General features: G+C 42.7%; 1 protein-coding gene and 1 long non-coding RNA gene across 25 annotated transcripts in view; one reads left to right on the top strand and one right to left on the bottom strand.

Annotated features, from left to right (window-relative positions):
• LOC140429771 (uncharacterized) overlaps positions 1-15,434 on the top strand; it is a 92,225-nt gene extending 76,791 nt beyond the window's left edge. Inside the window, exons 2-3 of the long non-coding RNA XR_011949188.1 lie at positions 14,640-14,709; positions 14,941-15,434. This is a non-coding gene — a long non-coding RNA (uncharacterized lncRNA). The remainder of the gene's footprint in view (positions 1-14,639; positions 14,710-14,940) is intronic.
• The window catches only part of LOC140429768 (receptor-type tyrosine-protein phosphatase delta-like), a 3,491,723-nt gene that overhangs the window by 2,017,456 nt on the left and 1,457,139 nt on the right, over positions 1-17,128 (bottom strand). For all 24 annotated transcript variants that reach the window (XM_072517184.1, XM_072517188.1, XM_072517191.1 and 21 more), the window contains exon 5: positions 10,401-10,442. The gene's annotated coding sequence lies outside the window, so the exon portion shown is untranslated. The remainder of the gene's footprint in view (positions 1-10,400; positions 10,443-17,128) is intronic.

Below are 17,128 nucleotides of genomic sequence, written 5' to 3'. Positions count from 1 at the left end.
TTCTGATAAGATTCCATCCACAGTTTTCTAATCCTCCTAGATTATCGGCCTGATGTCAGAGCACTGGGAGATTGCAAATTTAGACATCTGCTCAAAAAAGGTACAAGGGATAGGTCCAGCAGCTCCACGTCATTCAACCCAACATCAGAGGCTATAAACCGGGACAAAATGAACTCACACTTGGAAAAGAATATGGGTTAATTAATGAAATTTAGCATTCATTTGTTAGTGTGGAATCGTGTTTGACAACCTTAATGAAGCTTCTAAAAAGCGAACAGAAAGTTGATAAGATCAATGCAGTTTATATTGTGTACATGGACTTTCCAAAGTCATTTGACAAAGTATTGCATAATAGACTTGTGAGCATGATTTACAACATTGTCTCCTTGAACTGCTGTCTTTAGGGACTTGTGTACACCAAGATCTCTCACTTCATATATCCCTCTTAGTATATTCCCATTTATTATGTACTCCCGATAATTGTTTGACCTCCCTAAATGCATGACCTTATACTTCTCAGTGTTAAATTCTATCTGCCACTTTACCGCCCACTCCACCAATCCATCTATATCATTTTGGAGATTATAGCTAACCTCTACATTGCCCACCACTTGGCCAATGTTTGTGTCGTCTGCAAATTTCCCAATCATGCACGTCCAAATTGATAATATCCAACGCGAACAGTCAGGGTCCCAAACGCTGAGCCCTGTGAAACACCACTTCAAAGAGCTTGCCATGATCCTTGGGGAATATGAAAATCCGCAGGCGTGAGTGCGCTGCTGACGAAGGGGAGGATACCGCCAATGGAGAATCCAGCCCAAGGGGTCTCCCATTTAAGACAAGGATGAGGAGATTTATTTTTCTCTCAGAGGACCATTCATTTATGGAACTCTCTTCCCCAGAGAACAGTGGAGGCAGGATCATGGAATATTTTTTATAGCTGAGCTAGATAGACTCTTGACTAAAAAGGGAATCAAAGGATGTAGGGGGTGGACAGGAAAGTAGAATCCACAATTAAATCAGCCATGATCTTCTTAAATGGTGGTGCAGGCTTGAAAGGTAGTCCAAATTCATATATTTGTGTTATGTTAAAAGTGCAATGTAAATGTAAGTTGAGACAACTAGATAGGTACTTAAACAATCATACTACAAATCTGTGTTCAGCTTTTTATTTAACCTTACCGTACGTGTGGATGTGGAATATAAGTTACTTTAGTGAGCAATCCGAAAGTTCAGTTGTCTGATAATAAATAGGAACAGCTTATTAACAGGTCTTATGAGCAACTTTGGGTATAAATATATTATGATAGATCATATATGAATAAAGGAAACTTCTGAGAATTAGTTTGACGGTTAAAAGAAGGAATGTTTCTGGGGAAGCTGCAATTGATCAGGGATAACAGCTTGAGATGAAATAAGGAAAGGACAATGTGAAAGTTTGCTTTATCAAGGACCAAAGCAAAGAAGGGATTTTTCCAGCCCCTCTGTGGCAGGTGTTCCCGCGGCGGAGGCGGTGAGCCATTGGCTGCACGTGGCATCTTCCGGTCCGACTGAAGTCAATGAACATTTCCTTGGCTCACTGGCCCCATTGCCCAAGAACTTGATGGGGGTCAACCTGGCTGGGACTGGAAGATCCTGCTGGCATGAAGGGCTGGAAAATCCCATCCAAAGACTCAAGCTAATACAAGTTAGATAACATTAGAGGCGGGCTTTCAACCTATGGTTTAGACAAAGAACTCAATTTTTTTTCAAGGTTTTTCAAATTAAAGTAATTATTGATAGGGCCAGAAGGCTTCTCAATAACCCATCCAGGTCCTCCCAGCAAGTGCCATCTGTCCTGCTGTCCAGGTATCAATCCTGATCGGGAATGATACATGCTACTTGTTACAGTTGTATGATTTGTTGTATCGATAATATTCTGTGTTAAACTCTGATTAAACTCTACCAACGCACCATGTTGGTAGCAGTCGGTCCTGATTGATTAGATATTGGTAGCATCAATATATTTGGATGATAAACTTGTCTTAAAATAGCTGCTTCCACTGGGCTATTTCAGCCTCTTCCTTGTCTTCAGCCAAGACTGTTCAGCCTTTAAAATTTAATCACTCTTGTTTTGAAGCTCTCCTACTTGGAAAGGATTGTGGACTCATAGTTAGGCAGATGAGACCTCAGCTCCTCTCTCTCTCTCTCTCAAAGCTTCTCCAAACGAACTGCCTCCCTGCCTTTCTGGGCTCCACCCAGTAATGACCTCATCTCGTACACTAAAAACAAATGATATCTGCAGACTGCAAAAAGCACAGTAACTCCCCAGGGACCTACCAGTCAACCCGTGGTCCATTAGCCTAGACTGAAAAACACATTCCTTTGTCAATTTTACTTGCTACTTGCTAAAAACACCCAGGCTCTGCAAACAGAATTTGTTTTAAACAAACACATTCTAACCCCAGGCTTTTAACCCTTAAGTTGCCATCTACATTTCTAATCCAATTTTCCTAACATCTCCCATTCGTCACAGCATGCAAGTACACTCAGATTACCATGGTTATGCCTGTACTAATAACAATCAGTGAGGCATATTTTGAAAGGAAAAGTAATAAAGAAGGACAGTTCCAATATATTTGCAAGAGATTCTTTCAGAATGCTGTGGAAGGTATTAGCTTCCAGTCAGGCTCACAGAAAAAGGACTCACCAGGAGATCATCATAGAAACATAGAATCGTACAATTTACAGTGCAGAAGGAAACCATTTGGCCCAATGATTCTGCACCGGCCCTTGGAAAGAGCACCCTACCTAAGCCCACACCTCCAAATATCCCCATAACCCAATAACCCCATCTAACCTTTTTTGGACACTAAGGTCAATTTAGAATGGTTAATCCACCTAACCTGCACATCTTTGGACTGTGGGGGAGACCGGAGCAACTGGAGGAAACCCACGCAGACATGGGGAGAACTCCGCACAGACAGTGACCCAAGTGGGAATCGAACCTGGGACCCTGGCGCTGTGAAGCAACAGTGCTAAAGATTGTGCTACCGTGCCGCCCACGTCAATTTTAAGTTTTCCTGAATTTATTGCAGGCTCAGTTGCAATTATTTGCCTTAAACTACAGCGACTGACAAAAAAAGGGTGGAGGATGTCTGCAGTTTTGCCCCTGATCAGTATGAGCAGGCGGATCAAAGTGTTTATACAAATGATTAAGTAGTCTACTTTCTAACCTCTGCTGTTGTAATTCCAGCCATTAATTACACCTATTGGCATTGTTAAAGAGTTTCAATTGAAATGCGACCTGCAACTAATTGATTAATTTAACAATTACCAACCATTCCAAAGAATTAGGTGGGACCAGGAATTTGGAGCATCAATCAAACAGCATAAGATTTTGGCGTCATCTAAATGGCACTCGCCAATAAACCTGTAAATTGTAAGCACTACACAGATTTTAAGGCAACAGGGATCTCTGTGGCATTGTAATTAACATTGCTCTACAAAAGCAATTTCTTTAAAAAATATAGTTGATGTGACTGGAGCTGCTTTTTTTTTCATTAAATTAGAATTTTCACATCCTTGCCTATTCCTCACATTCGAGTTAAAGGAATCTGGCAGTAAATCATTTAAAAACAGAATTAAGAAGATTTGTCTGAGGAAGGAGAAAACATGGCTGAGCATTTCTAATCAAGGTGGGGTCAAGAGTTAAGGTTAGAACCCCACTTCCTTTTTTCAAATAAATCTGAGATTATAATTTATCTGATTGATCTGTGACCTTTTTGCCTTCCAGTCAAGAGCGCACAAGGCATTAGCAATCATTCTATAACTGAGAGAGATCCTATGTTTTCGTGTACAATTTATTTCCAGAGTGTGACAGAATATTATTTTCCTGCCCCAGTTAATGTGTGGTCATTCTTTGAAATTTCTCTGCTATCTGCCTATTTGTCAACTGATTTACATTTTCAGCAGAGTCAGTTAAACTAACACCAGAACCCTTGGACAATCTGAACATTCTATAATTAAAAGTCATTGCAAATAGTCTCTAAATGGTGGTCCCAGATGCATATCCAAAGGACTCTGGTGAGCATTTGAACAATGCTAATTTATTTTTCAGAAATTAACATTGCTGCAGTTGATGAAATATGTATGCACATTAGTTTCACAGAGGAGCTATAACATTTTCAACCAACGTCTCTACTTTACGAGTGCATTAGTGTTAGTTTTGGTGCTGATGCACCATTTCTCAGTGTCTTGAGGCACTGTTTTAGTTATTCTAGTAAAGCAAAATAAATATTAAACACTTCATTAAAATGTGATAAGCATTGCACTTTAACACTGAAGTTCCAGTGAGGTAATTTTAAGAAAATTGAGTAACTGGAAACTATTGCTGCAGTTAAATCCTTCTCGTGAACAGAAATGTGTTTAGATTTAGCAATTTAAAAAAAAAATTTAACATATTCCATATGAATTAGATGTGAAGCACAACCTGAAATATATATTTCTAATATACACAAAAGAATATCATCCATGAAAAATTTGTGTGACGTTTATGGTTGCGGTCACCTCACTCTAAGTGCAGTAGCTTTGTGACAACTTGTACTTTCAGACAATACTTTAAGACCAGAGTTTTATACTCCCCACAACCCATCTCCCCCCCTCTCCCCCGCCCCAGATGGGTTCTGAGGCGAGGGGTGCGTAAAATTGCATGGATGGGATTTCATCCGGGAACCTGCCCAGACTGATCCAGACGTGATTTTATGATGGGGCATGCAGGGTCTCTGACAGGATACGAATGCCCTGAGCTTCAGGTTGCTACCTGATGGGTGTCCATTGAGGGTGGGAAACTGAAAATATTTTCATACTCCATCTTGGGTGAGAAGGGTGGAGAATACCTCAATCGGTGGGCCCATTCAACAGAGGCGCCTTCCCTTCATGGTTCTGGGGGCTCTGGTCCTCTCTCCCTCTCCTGATGCTTTCCTGAAGTGTAGTCCCAAAACTTAAGCCGAGTTCAGCAGAGACAGCATAGTCAGGAGTGGCATAAAGCATGTCTGTGTTTCCATGCGTTGATGGGGTTGGGCAAAGGAGAAAATCATAGATTAGAATAATTGAATCCTGACAGTGGAGAAGGAGTGCATTCGGCCCATCGAGTCTGCACTGCTCCTCTGAAAGAGCACTCCACTCAAATCCACTCCCCCGCCCTCTCCCACTATTTATTACATTAAATAGATTTTCTTCATTTTACCTACAATTTAGCCAAATGGGAACTTGTGATCACGTTCACAGACATAGGTGAAAAAGGTAAACAAGAGTTTTTCCAGCTGCTCACGTCAACTTCCTGATAGGAATTAATTTTCAATGTTTTAAATATAAATACGCAGTTGACATGACAACTTTATTCCATTCTCACAATGCTGTTTTGATCCTTTATATATAGAGATGCTCCTTTCAGAATGCATCATTGCTTTGATCAGTTGGATAAAATGGCAGCAATTTCACTTCAGAGAATTTCTTCGTTTCCATCTTGTTTGAACTTATGAAATACAACTTTTTGGGTTGAAAAATTTAAATTCTAATGTTAGACTTTATTCTTTTCACTGAGAGCCACTGGACATGCTCCTCGAAAAGGCAGTGGGGGACGGCGCTGGCTTGGTCAGAGACTTGAGCCCCAAAGAGGACCAACACAGATGTGGTGCAAAGTGACAGTGACCTTCCATGGCACCACAACATGCAAAGTAACTCATCGGTAAAAACTTAAATAATCTTACCAGGGAAAAAAAATTTAAGAGTCAGCAGCAGCTTGCAATGAGACATTGTTAAAACAACGTCGATTGCGAAAAATCAATGTCGTGGAGGCAATTCTGTATTGTTACAAATCCAGTCTGTACCAGGAAAATACCTTTCTACACATCCTTAAATGCAATTACCTCACAGACCTCACATGGTCTCTGAAGGGTGTGTGTGTGTGGGGGGGGGGGGGGGGGGGGGGGTGGGGAGGGAGGAGGGAGGGGGGGGCTCTTAAAACCGGATAACTAGGTTGACACTAGTGTAGCCCTACATAAGTTAGCTGATTGAGGATTGAATCTAATCATAGAAAGTATATCCAATAATCATTATTAACCATTAAACATGTATTCTTAGAATATACCTGTAACAAGCATTTAAACTCTTAAGGATAATAAATAATGATAATCGCTTATTGTCACAAGTAGGTTTCAATGAAGTTACTGTGAAAAGCCCCGAGTCGCCACATTCTGGCGCCTGTTCGGGGAAGCCGGTTCGGGAATTGAACCCGCGCTGCTGCCTTGATCTGCATTACAAGCCAGCTGTTTAGCCCACTGAGCTAAACCAGCCCTTCTTGCTAATAGTAGTGGCCACAACGTATGGTGGGATTTAAGCGAGCTAACTTGACCACATTCCTAAGACAGACAGAATCAGACAGAAATACTGTGGTCAGCAATAATAGCCCAGCTCAATAAGCTGATCTTATCAGCAGCTCCAGCATCCTGCGCTCAGACAGACAATGGTACGAGCAGGAACCACACTAAGGTAAGGGAGATGGGAGTAGGGGAGAGCAAGAGACAGCGGATGTGAGGGTCTTGAAAAACAACACTTGACCAGGGAACAGAATGGGAATAAATCACGAGCGGATCACGCAGTCACCATGCTGCCTAAAGTAAAATTCATTGGTCAAGGTAAAATCGAAAGCTACAAGGATTGGATCGAGTCCAACTGGGGTGGGCTCCTGCCGTTTCTCCAAATCACTTTCCGTACGTACGTTGAACCAAGCTTGGAAAGTAAATCTGTCTTAACCAGAGTTGCTGTCTCCATGAGCCTTTACGTTAGCTGAATTGCAATTAGGTGGAGAGAAGATCCCCCACTTAAAAGCCAGTTCAATACTCAGAGATTGTAGAAGATTTTCAGAGACTGAATTACCGGATGTATAGACCTATTAAAATGCCCTTTGCTGGCTGCTTGCTGACATCTGGACCAGGTTTCATAAATTCTGCTTTTAAATAAAGGCTTAAGGAGAATTCAAAGCATGAGTAGCAATCCTTGTGGTACCCTGATTGATGGTTTCTTCAGCACTGCACTCCATCCAGGAGAATATTGTAGTTGCTGATATGTCTGCAGTGGAGACTCTCATGACATACAGCTCAAGAGCAGACCGTGCTTCCTCTACGGATATTCAAACTGCTGCCATAAGGTGTTAGATATCAGCTGGAAGACCATGGTTTCCTTTCACCATGGAGTGGATTCTTGCATACCGCATACGCATGATGGTGCTACTTCTCACAACATCTCACAACGTCCATGTCCTCTTACCAGCCTCCTGCACCTCTGGATTCCTGCACATGTGTCTGCAAAAGGCATGTGCAAAGTTCTATGTAGCAACACGAGAGGTACTGTCATCTCAGGATTAACTGCTTTGAAATAAGGGCCATTGGAGCTTCATTGCAACATACCACAACCAGCCACCTCCATCACTCCTAATACTGAGATAATCTAAGTTTAGGGTTAAAAGAGAAAATGCACACATGCCTGAAAGCACACAGGCTCATAGGCACATTCACACACAAGTTGGAAAGTATGGTAACCATTATCTAATGGTCCTTGCAAATGTTGCTCTCTGGAAATTTTTGGGTACTGTGAGTAGCTTTATGATATAAAGTACAGTTAAGGGTCTCATCATGGCATTTTTTAAGCAGGGGTGGAGGTTTTAAGAGGGGATATTGTGAACAGGTCTGTTCATAAGTGAGCCCCGATTCAGCAGTAGAAAATATCTCCTGTAGCATTAATGTGTCTTCCAGTTGGCAATAAATTATCCTACTTTTCATCTTCAGTTGCTGTTGCTCTTCTCACTGACCCGCCTGTAGTCTATGTGTGAGCTACTCCTCTGGAATCTCCATGATAAGGCCTCTTAGTAAGGCAGCATGATGCTTGAGACACAAGCTGGACTTGCAGCACATCACATTGTACCCAAAGGTCACCTACAGAATTCCAGTTGTGTGCTTTACAATAGATTTGGTGGAAGAGTGCACTTCATTACAACTGTGCTGAATTTATGAACTTAGAAAGCACATGACTCATGGCTACAGAATCATCTTAATATCCCTGAAGCACCCAGAAACCTGCCTTTCTGGGTGAAATTGTGCTGGTATGGTGGACTGCCTTAAAATCAATACAGTGGCAGCAGTCAGGAAAGTCAGCATCACCTTTATGATCTAGTCACAAATGAACTGGATATTGAGAGAATGGGATCCTTCCTTGTTAACATTGATCAAGGGATCATGTATGGTCATGTGGGTGTAACATATAGCTCTGTGAACATTGGGAACTTGTACCACATTACGAGGTTTTATCAATATCTTTTCATCATTGGCTGTCCCTCAATTCAAGGATGATGCCTACTTAGGGCCAGTACTACCATGGGTCTTCATACGACTGACCAAATTCTGGACCCCATGGAGGTCTTTGGGCACATGTGGCAGGAGGACCCTGGTAGAAGTCTGCGTGGGATTTTGTTTAACTTGGCGACCTTGGGACGGTATCAGTGCCCACACAGTACTGATGGTCAAATCTTCCTATCCCTGTCCTACTGCTGAGGCCATTCTGGATCGCACTTTTCCCAGCACCTCTCTCCAACCTCGTCGCTTTGGGCGGCCCCACCAGGAGCAAGGAGCTCACAGCACCATTGCTCAAGAGATCATCGGAACCCAAAAGCCTCTCCACCATGTCAAGGCGGTGATCCTCGGAGAAAGGGATTTTGACTGAGAAGCGAAAAGGGTGTTTGCTGTAACAATCAAAAATTCTGTGACAGGAGCTGGTTACATAAGTGACTGGAAACATACTTGACATTAGAACTACAATTTGACGACATGGAAGAATCTGCTGCTTCTCTTGATAAATATAAAACAGTGTGCCTTTCATGGCACTCTCACAATCCGCGATATCCTGCAAACCCAATGACAGAGTTTCTTATCCATGGAACTGTGCAACTTAAGAGCTATGTTTGTTGAAATATTAATAATATGAGCAACCCTCGCCTTGAGACATGATTACTTAACGCTGCACACGAGGCAGCAATAGCGGACATGATCATGCCATTCAAATCGGCTCTGTTATTGTTTAAAGCTTTGATATGCACATGACACATTCCGGTTCATAACGTGACTAGGAACATGAACCCTCCCGTCTGGCTGATTTGTCATGTGGCTCTCACCATTCCAGATGCTGCAGCAATGGCTCATTAGAAGAACAGTCCTTCATATAGTTGTTACGGAATATAAATAATTAATCAGCACCGTGAACAAAGAAACACATTACGGAATCTGTCCTTTCCAAACCATGTGGCTTTCTGCAAGGGAGAGGTGAATTGCACCACCCGTGACCTCCGTTAGTAGAAATCTGGACAGGGATCATCAGGAAATCATGCAGCAAGTATACAAAATTATAAGAATGACGTAAAAAGCAAAGTGAATTTTACTTTTCATCGCAAAGAAGGTGGCAGCAACCATGAAAAAATCCTTAATCTGACAGCTACAACAGATGATTCAGAATAATAACCAATTGGTGCATACAATCTAACTCACTGTCACTATCAGAGCCTATACAAAACGAAGTGTAGATAAATTCAAACTGGTAAAGCGATACATTTGTGCTGTATTTCACTTCGCTCCTTGGAAATATGATTGGCATGACTCCTTTTATTTGCAGACAGATTTTAACATTTAAAAAGATGTCCATCATGAGGGAATAAGATATTGAAATGTGATATTCAGAATGACAAAAGTTGTCCAACCCAATAACAGTAATCTTGCTGTCACCAAGTTCTAATATGAAGTAAACCTTTTAATGAGTAAAACGTCAGCACAGCAAACTTAAAGGACGGGATTCTCCGTCCCGCCGCACCCGTTTTCTGGTGCGGCACCCCCCCCGCTGGTAGCGGGACCCTCTGACCCGGCAGCCGGCCAATGGGGTTTCCCATTGTGGGCACCCCCAGGGCATCGGAAAATCCGTAGGTGTGAGTGCGCTGCTGGCGAAGCGGAGGATACCGTCGACTGAGAATCCAGCCCAAAATGTTTTGACCGACTGTTCGGAATTGACAGGAAAATTGGAAAATAATGTGCTCAATTGATGAGTTTGTCCCTAAAGTTTACACAAAATCTGTACCCTCGTGTCCCATGGTTAACCTTTGATTTAAGAAAAGGCGATTGATTAACATTTACATTGAACAATAAAAATCACCACATCTTGGGAACTTTACATCTTGACAGCAGGTGCACTGCACAGATTACCGTTATTTCTCATGTTACGATAATAAATTAATAAATAAAAACAGTTTGTAATTTTGAAGAAACTTTCTATTTCTTATTGTGATATTGTTTCATTTTCAATTGTTTTTACTTTAAACATACCTTTCTTCAAGGCACATTCTGTTGTCGTCCCAGGACAGAGATCTAAAAAGGAAAATGAGAGAAGAGAATTACCCATCTTTTGCCTTTCCTTAGAAATCTTCTTTTTTACATCATTTGATCGCATTGCTGCACTAAGTTGTGTCTTTGAATAAAGAGGGAACACAAGGTTTGCTGTGGACAAAGTATATTGTGTTCGATACAGATAAGGAGGATGCTTACTGTACCATCTTCAACACCTGGATTTCCATTGAATACAAATTAAATGTATCATGTCAAGCAAGTCAGCCTAACCAGTAATTTCATTTTTTTTTTGTAATCTGCAATTCAGGATATCTGTCAGTTAAAAACGTCTAATTAGAGGGTTTCTGGAAAAGCAGCAGACAATAATGACTGTAAAACTGTTGAAAAGAAAAATCCTGTGACATTTATGTTTCGAGGTAAAAACAAAATCACAAGGACTCTTTAAATGCTGCTTTACCAAAAACCCATTCTGGAAAATAGAAACACTTTCTTCAAGTTTTTGATCTTAAATATTGAATTCAATAAAAAATACTTTGAACTCGCCAATGTTACGGCCGTTTTTCAATCCTCACTTCACCTGCTCTCATGCACAGAAAGGTCAGAGTGGGACCAAGGCAGAAAATGGCCTTTCTGTCCATGGCCTGGTGCAACGTTCCAATGAAACTCAGCTTAAGGTCGGGGAACAGCACCTCATGTTTCTACTGGACACTTTACAGCCTTCTGGATCCAACAGGGAATTCAACAGTTTTAGATGGCAACCGTTTCCAAACTTGACTAGTCAAAGGGATGTGTACTGTCATCTTTACTATTTATAATCCATATCAGGATGAAAGGATCAACTGCATTGTAACTAAATTAATTGATTATACAAAGATAGATAAGACATAAGGTTGTGAGGAAGATACAGAGAATCTGCAAAGGGATGTAGATGAGTTAAGTGAGTGGGCAAAAATCTGGCAAATGGAGTAAGATGTGGGAAAATGTGAGGTTTCCACTTCCCGGAAATAAGAATAGAAAAGCAAAATGTTACTTAACTGGAGAGAGACTGCAGAATGCAGCAGTGTAGAAGGATATGGGTGGCCTTGTACATGAATTACAAACAAAATGTGAGCATCCAAGTACTGAGGAAGGCAAATGAGATGGTGGCCTTTATTGCAGAGAGGCTGCAGGATAAAAAGTAGGGAAGTCTTGCTGCAACTGTACAAGGCATTGGTGAGACCACTCCTGAAGTACTGGGTGCAGTTTTGGTTTCTTTATATATGGAAGTGGGCATCACTGGCTAGGCCAACATTCATTGCCCATCCCTAGTTGCCCTTCAGAATGCAGATGTACCTGCATTGGAAACAGTTCAGAGAGGATTCACTCGGCTGATACCTGGAATGAATGCAGTCGGGTGGTTGCGACGGTGTTGGGTGGTCAGGACATGCTTAGGGTGGCCAGTGAGGGGCAGACAAGTGGTGACAGGGCGGGGGGGGGGGGGGGGGGGGGGTGCGGTGAGATGGCCAGTGGGGAGATTGGATGGGCATTGGGATTTTGGATTGCCAGTTTTATTGAATGACAGGGCAGGCTCAAAGGGCCAAATGGCCTACTCCAGGTCAATGTCTCCACTTCTCCAGTCCCTGCTCAACCGTCACCCCCCACCACGTCTCGTCCCGCCCCAACCCACTGGGGTTGGTTGTTGAGGGTTTTTCTTTGATGGTCTGGTTGGTGGGAGGTTTTGGGTGCTCTGGGGGCCTTGTTCAGGCTGGTAGGTTCCTGGAGGGAGAAGAGAATTATCAGATTGAGTGGGGGATAGTCAGGTGTTTGAGAGGGTAGTTGGGGTTTTGGGAGTGTGATTGGGGGTCCTGTGAGGGATGCTGTGGGTAAAGTGTTAGGTGGATGGCTAGTTGGATGGTCAGGACAGTCATGGGGGGTAGGGCGGCAGTTGAGTGTTCGGGAGGGTAGTTGTGGGGCCTCAATGGGGAGTGGGGGGAGCAAGGGGGTAGTTAGCAGTTGGGAAGTTATTCAGGGGGTGTCAGAGTTTGGAGTCTGCTGTAGGGGTAGGAGTGCATTCAGGAGGTCCTCTGGAGGGTTGGGGCTGGGGGAGTTGTGTGGGGGTCAGTAATGTGGACACCGAGGTGTTAGAACTGGATCTGTTGGGGGATTATCAGGCACTAGGAATTAAATTAAAGAACAGGTCCTCAAGGGGTATAATCTCAGGATTACTACCCAAACCACATGCGAATTGGTGTAGGGATGAGAAAATTAGGGATGTAGACATGTGGCTAAAGGAATGGTGCAGGAAAGAGGAGTTCCATATCATGGGACATTGGCATCAGTATTGGAACAGGACGGGTCTGTACCATTGGGGCTGTCTTCACCTGAACCAATCTGGGACCAGTGTTCTAGTGGAAAAGATACATCGGGTGGTTAAACTAGCAAGTGTGGGGGAGGGGGAGAGTGAAACTATGGAAGAATAATGGTTAATGAGAAGCAAAGCAGCAGGTTAGCATATGGGGAGAAGTGTTCCAACAACAAGGAAAATTGTGAAGAAAGTTGAAGAGAAAAATAACTAATGGAATGCTATTAACGGAGGTGTTAGGATTCACAAAGGTAAAATAACTAGCATAAGGGCACTTCACTTGAATGTTCGTAGCATTCGAAACAAGGTAAATGAGTTGACGGCACAAATCATCGCAAGTGAGTATGATTTAGTGGCCATTACAGAGACATGGTTGCAGGGTGCTCACGACTGGGAGTTAAATATGCAGAGGTATCGGACTATTCAGAAGGACAGACAGGAAGGTAGAGGGACCTGGGTGTCCTTGTTCATGAATCACAAAATGTTGGTTTGCAGGTGCAGCAAGTAATTAAGAGGGCAAATGGAATTTTATCCTTCACTGCTGGAGGGATGGAGTTTAGAAACAGGAAAGTTATGTTGCAGCTGGATAGGGTGCTGGTGAGGCCACACCTGGAGTACTGTGTACAGGTTTTGTCTCCTTACTTAAGAAAGGATGTACTGGCACTGGAGGGATGCAGAGGAGATTCACTAGATTGATTCTGGAGTTGACAGGATTAATTTATAAGTGAGTAAGCCTGGACTATACCCATTGGAATTTAGAAGAATGAGGGGGGGGATCTGATATAAAATTGTGAAGGGAATAATTAAGATAGAAGCTGGAAGGTTGTTTCCATGGTAGGTGAAGCTAGAATTAGGAGGCATAACCTCAAAATAAGGAGGAGTAGATTTAGGATTGAGTTGGAGAGGAAGTTCTTCACCCAAAGGGTTGTAAATCTGTGGAATTCCCTGTCCAGCCAAGCAGTTGAGGCTATCTCGTTGAATGTTTTTAAGGCAAAGATAGATAGATTTTTGAACAGTAAAAGGAATTAAGGGTTACGGTGAGCGGATGGGTAACTGGAGATGAGTCCAGAAAATGATCAACCATGATCGTATTGAATGGAGGAACAGGCTCGAGGGGCCAGATGGCCTACTCCTGCTCCTAGTTCTTATGTTCTTATGTAAGTGGTTTTAATTCTTCTAAGCTTTCCGGGGTAACTATTCCTGTCAGTCAGAACCATATGAAGGCTGCAATAATAGATTTCATAGAATTTACAGTACAGAAGGAGGCCATTCGGCCCATCGAGTCTGCACCGGCTCTTGGAAAGAGCACCCTACCCAAGGTCCACACCTCCACCCTATCCCCATAACCCAGTAACCCCACCCAACACTAAGGGCAATTTTGGACACTAAGGGCAATTTATCATGGCCAATCCACCTAACCTGCACATCTTTGGACTGTGGGAGGAAACCGGAGTACCCGGAGGAATCCCACGCACACACAGGGAGGATGTGCAGACTCCACACAGACAGTGACCCAAGCCGGAATCGAACCTGGGACCCTGGAGCTGTGAAGCAATTGTGCGATCCACAATGCTACCGTGTTGCCCCATTCAAAGTATCAATGGAAGTTTGAACTTCCTGGGAAATTGCCATGCACTCGTTCCATGTGGGCTTATAGGCAGTGCGCGGTGGGGTCTCCCAGTGCATATTCTGAGATACCTGCCGGTTATGACGCTCTGGAGATCAAATATTAAAGTCCTTTCCTTCAACAGCAAGGAGAGAATAAATAACATTGCAGAAGAATCATTTAGTGATGCATTGGGTGTGTGACTATATACATTTGTTCATCAAAGTTCAAAAAAGTAGTATTCAAACTTGTTTGCTGTGTTTGCCTACAGCAGTGACCATTACTCAAAATGACTTAAATGGCTGGCAAACGCTTTGAGGAAGCCTGTTGCCATGAAACGTGTAAGTTACTTTGTTGTTTCTCTCAGATATGTACAAACATGATCCTCTTAATAGTGTCACATGAACGTTTGTTATGCTGCAAATTTTCATTTTTCCACTGGTGTTCTTCACATTGTCAAACTATAATCTTTGCACTTTATTGTGTTGTATATTCACAAAACTTATCCAAGGGCAACTGATTTGCTATTTAATGATATGTCAATCCACATTGACCCTTACCAATTTTTACAGGTGCACTATAGAAAGCATCCTGTCTGGCTGCATTGCAGCTTGGTATGGCAACTGCATGGCCCAAGACCGTAAGAAACTACAGAGAACCGTGAACACCACCCAGTCCATCACACGAGCCCACCTCCATTCCACTGACTCTGTCTACACCTCACGCTGCCTTGGGAAAGCGGGCAGCCCAGACCCCTCCCACCCGGGTTATTCTTTCTTGCAACCTTTTCCATCGGGCAGGAGATGCAAAGTCTGAGAACGTAACAGATTCCAAAACAGCTTCTTTCCCACTGTTACCAGGCTCTTGAATGGGCCTCTTATGTACTGAACTGATCTTTCTATGCATCTTTTCTACAGTTGTAGCATTCCGTATGCATCACCCGATGTCTATTGTTATGTATTTAAACCGTGTATGTCCTACGTTTTCATGTATGGAGCGATCTGCCTGGACTGTACAGCAGAACAATACATTTCACTGTACCTCGGTACATGTGACAATAAATCTAAATCTGAATCTATTTTATTGTGTTTGTTTGTTTGTTTTACATTTGTATTCATGAAATGTTAGGCCCAAAGCATTCAAAATAAATTTTGATGCTGCTCTTTAATTCATTCAAGAGGAGGATTTGTTCAACTTAGATTAAGAAGCATCAGAAATTCCCATCAGTACCAAACCTGACACTGGGTGAATCGACAAAGACAGGCAAAGCTCTAAACTCAGAAAGGGAAAAATCCACCTATCTGAACTTTTCTCATATTCCCTGTCCTGTATTGTGTTGTGGTGCTAAATTCCTCTGGGTTTTTTTCAAAGTAGTATTAGAAATGAATTTCTATTCACTCTCTAGACCCAAGTCTAACATACCCCAATGCTTTCACAGGATGAACAAACAGTTAGTTTGTAATCCCAACTGGGCAATGGGTAATCCTCCAGGTGAAGCAACTGTGCAAGGGTAAAATTACAGAAACAACATTCTTTGAATTGTAGTGAACGGAATCCGCTTACAGCAATTGGTGAAAAGCTACCGAAACAGAAATAATTCTTTAAAATACCTGAAGTATAGCAAGGTATCGCACACTTTATTCAACATAAAGTCACCATAGCACAAACTCAGTTTGTGTAAATCTTCACAATAGCAATATATCTGTCTTTTTCTGTCCTTTTTCAGAACAGAAAAGGTGTCCAAAACAGCATTTCTCAATAAATCTATAACTCTCGCCAGAGAGGACATTATTTCCAATTCAAACACCTCCGAGGTACAGCGATGGTGGTGTATAAAAGGAGAAATCTGGGCATGAATATTGTTCCTGCAGTTTGACTGCAAAACTGACTGACAGGAGGACTTATAATTATAGTCTTTTTTCCATATTTCCACTGTCAAGCCAATCTGATTACATTTCCTGCTGCTTTCTGCTTTACACACGTCTTGTCAGATTCCAAATTTATCCAATTCATACCTCTGCTTGATTGGGAATAATGTATGTGCTGCATAATTCACAAAATTCTTTAAAATTCGAAGAATTCTTCAAAAATTCCAACTGAGACTCCTTGCCTGTCAAATACGATGTCTATCAATCCCTCACTTATTTCCAATCTGCTGCAGTTTCCCCTCCCTCAGTTACCCTTGGGTGGATTATATAGGGTGGCGAGGGGTGCTCCCCCCAACCCCTGACCGAAAATACACGGTCAACTTACCCACTCGATACCTAGCAGTCCTGAAAGGGATATTACACTGGGAACAGCTTTAATTGAGTGAGGGTAGTACTTCCAACCCCATCTGGCAGAAGATCCAGGCGATGCACCGGTGGGGGGTATCTTTCTGATGGGCACAGGGGATCCCACAAAGTAGGTATTGCCCTTACTTTCTGCCTGACAACAGCCCACACCGTGAAAGCTGCTGGACTGCCCACCTTCCCGGCCCCATGTAAAATAGCGGCTGAGGCAGAATAAGGCCCTTAAGTAGCTATTGATTGGACACTTATGGACCTCTATCGACTAAGCGTCAACGGACTGTCCGACACCTCATGTGTCTACTGTAATATGGGAGACAGGTCGAGGGCGTGCAGGACGGTGGAGGCAGGCATCTGTTCTAGTTCGTGTGCCCTCCTATCTTCAAATGTGCCAACAGAGGGTTGTAACATTCATCCCCCTCCTTCAAAATATTTGGTACCCTTAATAGGTTTTAGTCGATCTTATGGAATC

Source organism: Scyliorhinus torazame, chromosome 9 (genome assembly GCF_047496885.1).
Source record: "Scyliorhinus torazame isolate Kashiwa2021f chromosome 9, sScyTor2.1, whole genome shotgun sequence".
In the NCBI taxonomy this organism is placed as follows: Eukaryota; Metazoa; Chordata; class Chondrichthyes; order Carcharhiniformes; family Scyliorhinidae; genus Scyliorhinus; species Scyliorhinus torazame.
This window is presented reverse-complemented; position numbering and strand designations above follow the sequence as displayed.